Here is a 6079-nt window from a genome sequence, read left to right on the forward strand (position 1 = left end):
GGTGCGGTTGGCGCAGGATAGAGCAGGGTTTAGAGCTGTTGTGCATAGGGTCGCTATGAGTCGGAAATGACTCGACGGCACATAACAACAACAACAACATTATTATTAGGTGCTGTTAAGTTAAGCATGACTCACAGTGACCCTATGAAAGACAGATCTGAACCCTGTTCTGTACTGTGCCATCTTCACCATCTCTGAGATTCTTGAGCCCATTGGTTCAGTCACTGTGCCAGTCCATCTCACTGAAAAATCTTCCTTTCTTTTGCTGACCTTTCAAAGCAGGATGTCTTATTCCAAGGAATAGCCTCTCCTAGCAAATGTCCAAAGTATGTATGGCAAACTTTAATCATCTTTGCATCCAGCAAGCTCTTTGGCTCCACTCTCTCCAACATACCTGTTCTTTTGGCAGTCCACGGAGTGTTCAGTACTCTTCTCCAATACCACAGCTCAAAGGCATCAATTATTCTGTCATCTTTATTTATTATCCAGCTTTCCAATACATAGCAAGTGATTGAAAAGAACATGACCGAAATCAGGTGCACCTTAGTTCTTAAGCTGACATCATTGTTCCTCAATAATTTGGAGAGTTCCCTTACTGCAGGCTTTCCAAGTGCAGTGTGTTTCCTTATCTCCTAGATTCCAGGGTGTTGTTTGTCTATTCAAGCATGTTTAAATAGTTGATAATTTCAATATTTTCTCCATTTATCATGATGTTCTTTATTGGAACAGTGGTAAGAATTTTTCTTTACCTGATGTTTAGATGAAATATTGAAGGTTGTAATCCTTGATCTTCTGCAGCAAGCACATCAAATCCTTCTCACTTTCAGCAAGCATGGTTGAATCATCTTTGTAACAAAGGTTGTTGATGAGTCTTCCTCCAATCCTGATGCTACACTTTCTTCAGAGAGTGCACCTTCTGTATAATTTGCTCACCGTACTGATTAAATAGGTATAGAAGGAAGATACAACCTTTCTTTTTTACTTTTTTAAAATTAATTTTAATGAACACTTACAGACACTTTGGATTTCCATTCATTCATTGTTGCATTTTTCTCCCTGCCCACCCCTCCTGCCCAGTTCACTCTTCTTTTTGAAAAGTAAAAGAAAAATTCCTTCATTGGTATACAATCTCTCCCCACCGCCCCCTGAGTATATTCCACTATGCAGTCTTCATTCTGGACCCTTGTCATAACCATTATACCCAATCATATATCACATTTAAACTGTTCTCTCTCCCATCTCTTTCAAAGCAGTACACATAATTTATCCAGTTTTTCTCAGTCTTACCCCAACCCTGATGTCAGTCCCATTCTACAACAGAGGCACTATGCAGTATTTGTCTTTTTGTGACTGAGATATTTCACTTAGCATAATGTTCTCCAGGGTCACCCATTTTGAATAATATTGCATGAGTTCCTTGTTTTTCAATGTGACACACACCTTTCTTAATTTTAAGTCATGTAATGCTCCCTAGAACCACAGCCTCTTGATCTAGGTGTAGGTGCCACATGAGCACAATTAAGTGCTCTGAGATTTTCATTCTTCTCCCTGTTAGCCATAATTTGTTATTATCCACACAGTCAAATGCCTCTGCATGGTCAATAAGGCGCAAATAGACATTCTTCTAGTATCCTCTGCTTTCAGTCAATATCCGTCTGACATCAGCAATGATATCCCTGGTAATGATCTCTTCTATACCCAGCCTAAACTTCTGGTACTTGTCAATCTATATACTGTTCTAACCATTTTTTATGTCTTCAGCAGCATTTTGCTTTCTTGTAATATTAATGATGTTGTTTGATAATGTCCACATTCTGTTGGATCACCTTTCTTTTTTTTTAAATTTTATTTTCATAATTTTAATGAACATTTACAGAGATTTTAGATTTCCATTCATTCATTGTTGCACTTTTCTCCCTGCCCAGCCCTCCCCCGCTCCCCACCCCACCCCAGGATCACCTTTCTTGTGAATGGGAATAAATATCAATCTCTTCCAGTCAATTGGCCAGACAGCTGTCCTCCAAGTTTTCTGACATCGACTGGTGAGCATGTTGGGGATATAGTCAGCTCCTACTCGTAGAGATCCTATGCACAACAGCTCTGAAGCCTGCTCTATCCTGAGCCAATTTCATTGTCTCTGACACACCTACACCCATCACCCCAGCCACTGAGTCAATCCATCTCTTCTGGGGTCTTCCTCTTCTGTGCTCTGCCTCCACCCTTCCAAGCATGAGGTCCTTCTCCAAAGAGTAGTTCCTCTTGGCAACATGCCCAAAGTGTGCAAGATAGAGCTTCAGAATCATTGCCTGGGGCATAGCAAAAGCAGTACTCACAAAAGCAGTACTCAAAGGTCCATTTATAGCAATAAATACATTCAAAAAGAAAGAAGAACCAAAATCAACACCTTAACCAAACATCTCTGACAATTAGGAAAGAACAGCAAGCAAAAAGGATGGAAGTAATAATGATAAGAGCAGGAAAAGGAGAAATAGAAAACATAAATACAACAGAAAGTGTATCAAGAGTAGAAGAGGGCTCTTTGAAAAGGGTTAATAAAATTTGGCAAGTCTGAAAAAGAGAGAAGAGAAGGTGCAAAGAACATAAAGAATGAAATAGGTTTTAGTACAACAGAATCAAAGGGAAAAGGATAGCAAGAGAACACTAGGGAGAAATACGTACTATCAGATTGTAAAACCTAGAGAAAATGGACTTATTTTCAGAAACTCGCTGTCTACCTAAGCTAACACAGATTCGAAATGAACAATAACTTCAAGCTCAATGCCAGCAAGTGAGAACTCACTCATAGCTCACCCTCCTGCTGGTTGTCAGAGGCTGGAAATTGCATGGGAGAAGATTGTCCACCATTTCTCCACAAATTAACATAGACAGAAGTAGAAAACGTAAACAGATACATCCCAAAAGAAGAAATTGGGCAGGTCTTAAAAGCTTTTCCAACTGAAAAAAAGTTCTGACAGAGATGACTGCACTAGTGAATTCTACCAAGCATTCAGAGAGAGCTGTCACTAATTCAACTCAAATACTTTCAGAATATAGAAAAAGACAGAATACTCTCAAACTCATTATATGAAGCAAGAATAACCCTTACACTAAAGCCAAAGACACTCATAAGAAGAAATTTATAGACCAATGTCCCTCATGAACATAGATACAAAACCTCTTAACAAAATTTAGCCAAAAGACTCTAAAACTACATAAGACAAAACCAAAAACCAACCAATAAAATGTTTATCATGATCAATTGGGATTCATACCAGTTATTCAAGTATGGTTCCATGTTAGAAAAATCATCAGAGTAATCCGCCACATCAATAAAACAAAAAAGAATCATGTGATCATCTTAGTTGATGCAAGAAAGACGTGACAAAATTCAACGTCCTTTCCTAATAAAAGTGATAAAAAAATAGGAGAAGGGAAATTGTCATCATTTTCAGAGATAGATAAAAAACAGTTACCCACTTTAAATAGAAAGAAAGAGATCTCACTTAGAAAAAGTGATTTTAAAGAAAAACAAAATCAGTGATCTTATACTTGTTGATCTCAAACCTACTATAAAGGAACAAGTAGTAATCAAAACAAGTTGGTACTGGAATTGTGACATGCACATAGACCAATGGCATAGAATTGAGAACGCAGAAATAAATTAATCCACTTATGGACAACTTATTCAACTGTGGGGAGGAAGACTTAATAAATGATCCTAGCAAAATGGGATATCTGTACAAAATTGAAACAAGACTCATACCTCACACCAGATACAAAAATTAACTCAAGATAAACACGGACCTACTTATAAAGTCCAAAACTATAAAGATCATCAAAGAAAAAAAAATCTGTGAAAACATAGAAGTCATACTCTATGGCATAAATAGACTACCAAATGTAACCGAAAATGTACAAACAGCAGACGATAAACTAGATTTGGACTTCCTAAAAACTAAATTTGCATGTGTATATGTGCACCAAATATAGATCTCTTCTAGTGAGTTGGCCAGGTGTTTTACCTCCAGATTTCTTGGCACAACTTGATGAGCACATCCAGGGCAGCATCTATTTGTGGAAATATGTCAATTGATATACTATCAATTCCTGAAACCTTGTTTCAGGGCAGCTTGAACTTCTTCCTTCATCACCACAGGCTCTTGCTCATACTTTGTTTCATTAAATTCTTCTGTGTCTGCCAATTCCTTTTGTTACAGTGACTCTGTATACTCTTTCCATCTTCTTTAATGCTTCCTGGATCATTTAATACTCTGCTCAAAGCATCCTTAAGTATTGCAACTTGAGGCTTGAATTTGTTCTTCAATTCCTTCAGCTTAAGAAATTCTGAGCAAGTTCAGTCCCTTTGATTTTTCTGATTCCAACTCTTTGCACATTTCATTGTAATACTTTGTCTCCCCACACTGCCCTTTGAAATCTTTTGTTCAGCTCCTTAATTTCTTCCCTTTGCTTTGGCTTCTTGGCACTCTAGTGCAATATTCAGAGTCCCTTCTGACATCATTGTTGGTCTTTTCTTCCTCCTCTGTCTTTGTAATGACCTTTTGCACTCTTCCTGGATGATACCTTTAACATCCTCCCACAGCTCAACTGGTCTTCGCTCATTGGTTTTCAAGGTCTCAAACCTGTTCTTGAGGTGAATTTGAAATTAAAGTGGGATAGAGTCAAGGTAAAATTTTGGTTCCTGTGAATTTTATTTAGTTTTCTTTAGCTTCAGCTTGAACTTGCATATGAGTCATTGGTGGTTTGTTCCACAATCAGCACCTGGCCTAGTTTTCACAGCTGATATAGAGCTTCTCCAGCGGTTCTTTCCACAAATGTAATTGATATGATTCCTATGCATACCATCAGGTGAAATCCAAGTATATAACCTGCATTTATGTCTCTTAAAAATGTATTTACAATGAATAAGTCATTGATTGTACAAAATTCTATCCTTCTATCACCAGCTTCTTTTCTGTCACCACATCTATGCTTGTCAACTATTGATCCTTCTCTGTTCCTAACTTTTGCATCCCAGTCACCCATTATTATTAATGCATCTTGATTGCACGTTTGATCTCTGACTGCAAAAGGTGGTAGAAATCTTCTATTTCCTCCTCTTTGGCTCCAGTTATTGATGCACATATTTGAATTATAGTGGTATTCATTGGACTTCCTTACAAGTGTATGGATATTATCCTGTCACTCACAACGTTGTATTTCAATACAGATCTAGAAATGATTTTTTTAACTATGAAAATACCCCCAGTTTTCCTCACCTTTTCATATCCAGCATGGTAGATTCTATGATATTCTGACTCAAAATGTCCCATGCCAGTTCATCTTATTCCATTAATACCTAGTATGTCAGTATTTATGTGTTCTGTTTCTTTCTTAACAATATCCAGCTTTCTATGAGATCTATATTTGTTCCTGTTCCAAAGAAAGGTCACCTGACAGAGAGCAGAAATTATTGAACAATATCATTAATATCACTTTCAAGGAATATTCTGCTGAAAATTATTCAAAAACTACTGGAATAGGACATCAAAGGAGAACTGCCAGATGTGCAGGCTGGATTTAGAAGATGCCATGGTACTAGGGATTTTATAGCTGATGTTGGATGGATCTTGGCTGAAAGCAGAGAGTGTTAGAGAAATGTCTATCCATTTCATTGACTATGCAAAGGAATTTGACTGTGTGGATCACAACAAACTGTGGCTGACTCTGAGAGAATGGGAATCCGAGAACACTTGATTGTGCTTATGAGAAACCTATATTTGGACCAGGAGGCAGTTGTCAGAACAGAGCAGGGAAACACTGCATGGTTCAAAATTGGGAAAGGTGTACGCCAGAGATGTGTCCTGTCTCCATACCTTTTCAATCTATATGCAAAACAGATTATCAGGGAGGCTTGGCTCTATGAGGAGAAATGTGACATCGGGATTGGAGGAAGACTCTTCAACAGCTGCGTTATGCATGTCATACAATCCTGCTTGCTGAAACTGAGGAGGACCTGAAGCGCTTGCTGCAGAAGGTCAAGGACTGCAGCCTTCAGTATGGATTGAAACTCAGTATCAAG

The sequence above is a fragment of the Elephantulus edwardii genome, unplaced genomic scaffold (genome assembly GCF_000299155.1).
Source record: "Elephantulus edwardii isolate Elephantulus edwardi_28Jun2011 unplaced genomic scaffold, EleEdw1.0 scaffold00009, whole genome shotgun sequence".
In the NCBI taxonomy this organism is placed as follows: Eukaryota; Metazoa; Chordata; class Mammalia; order Macroscelidea; family Macroscelididae; genus Elephantulus; species Elephantulus edwardii.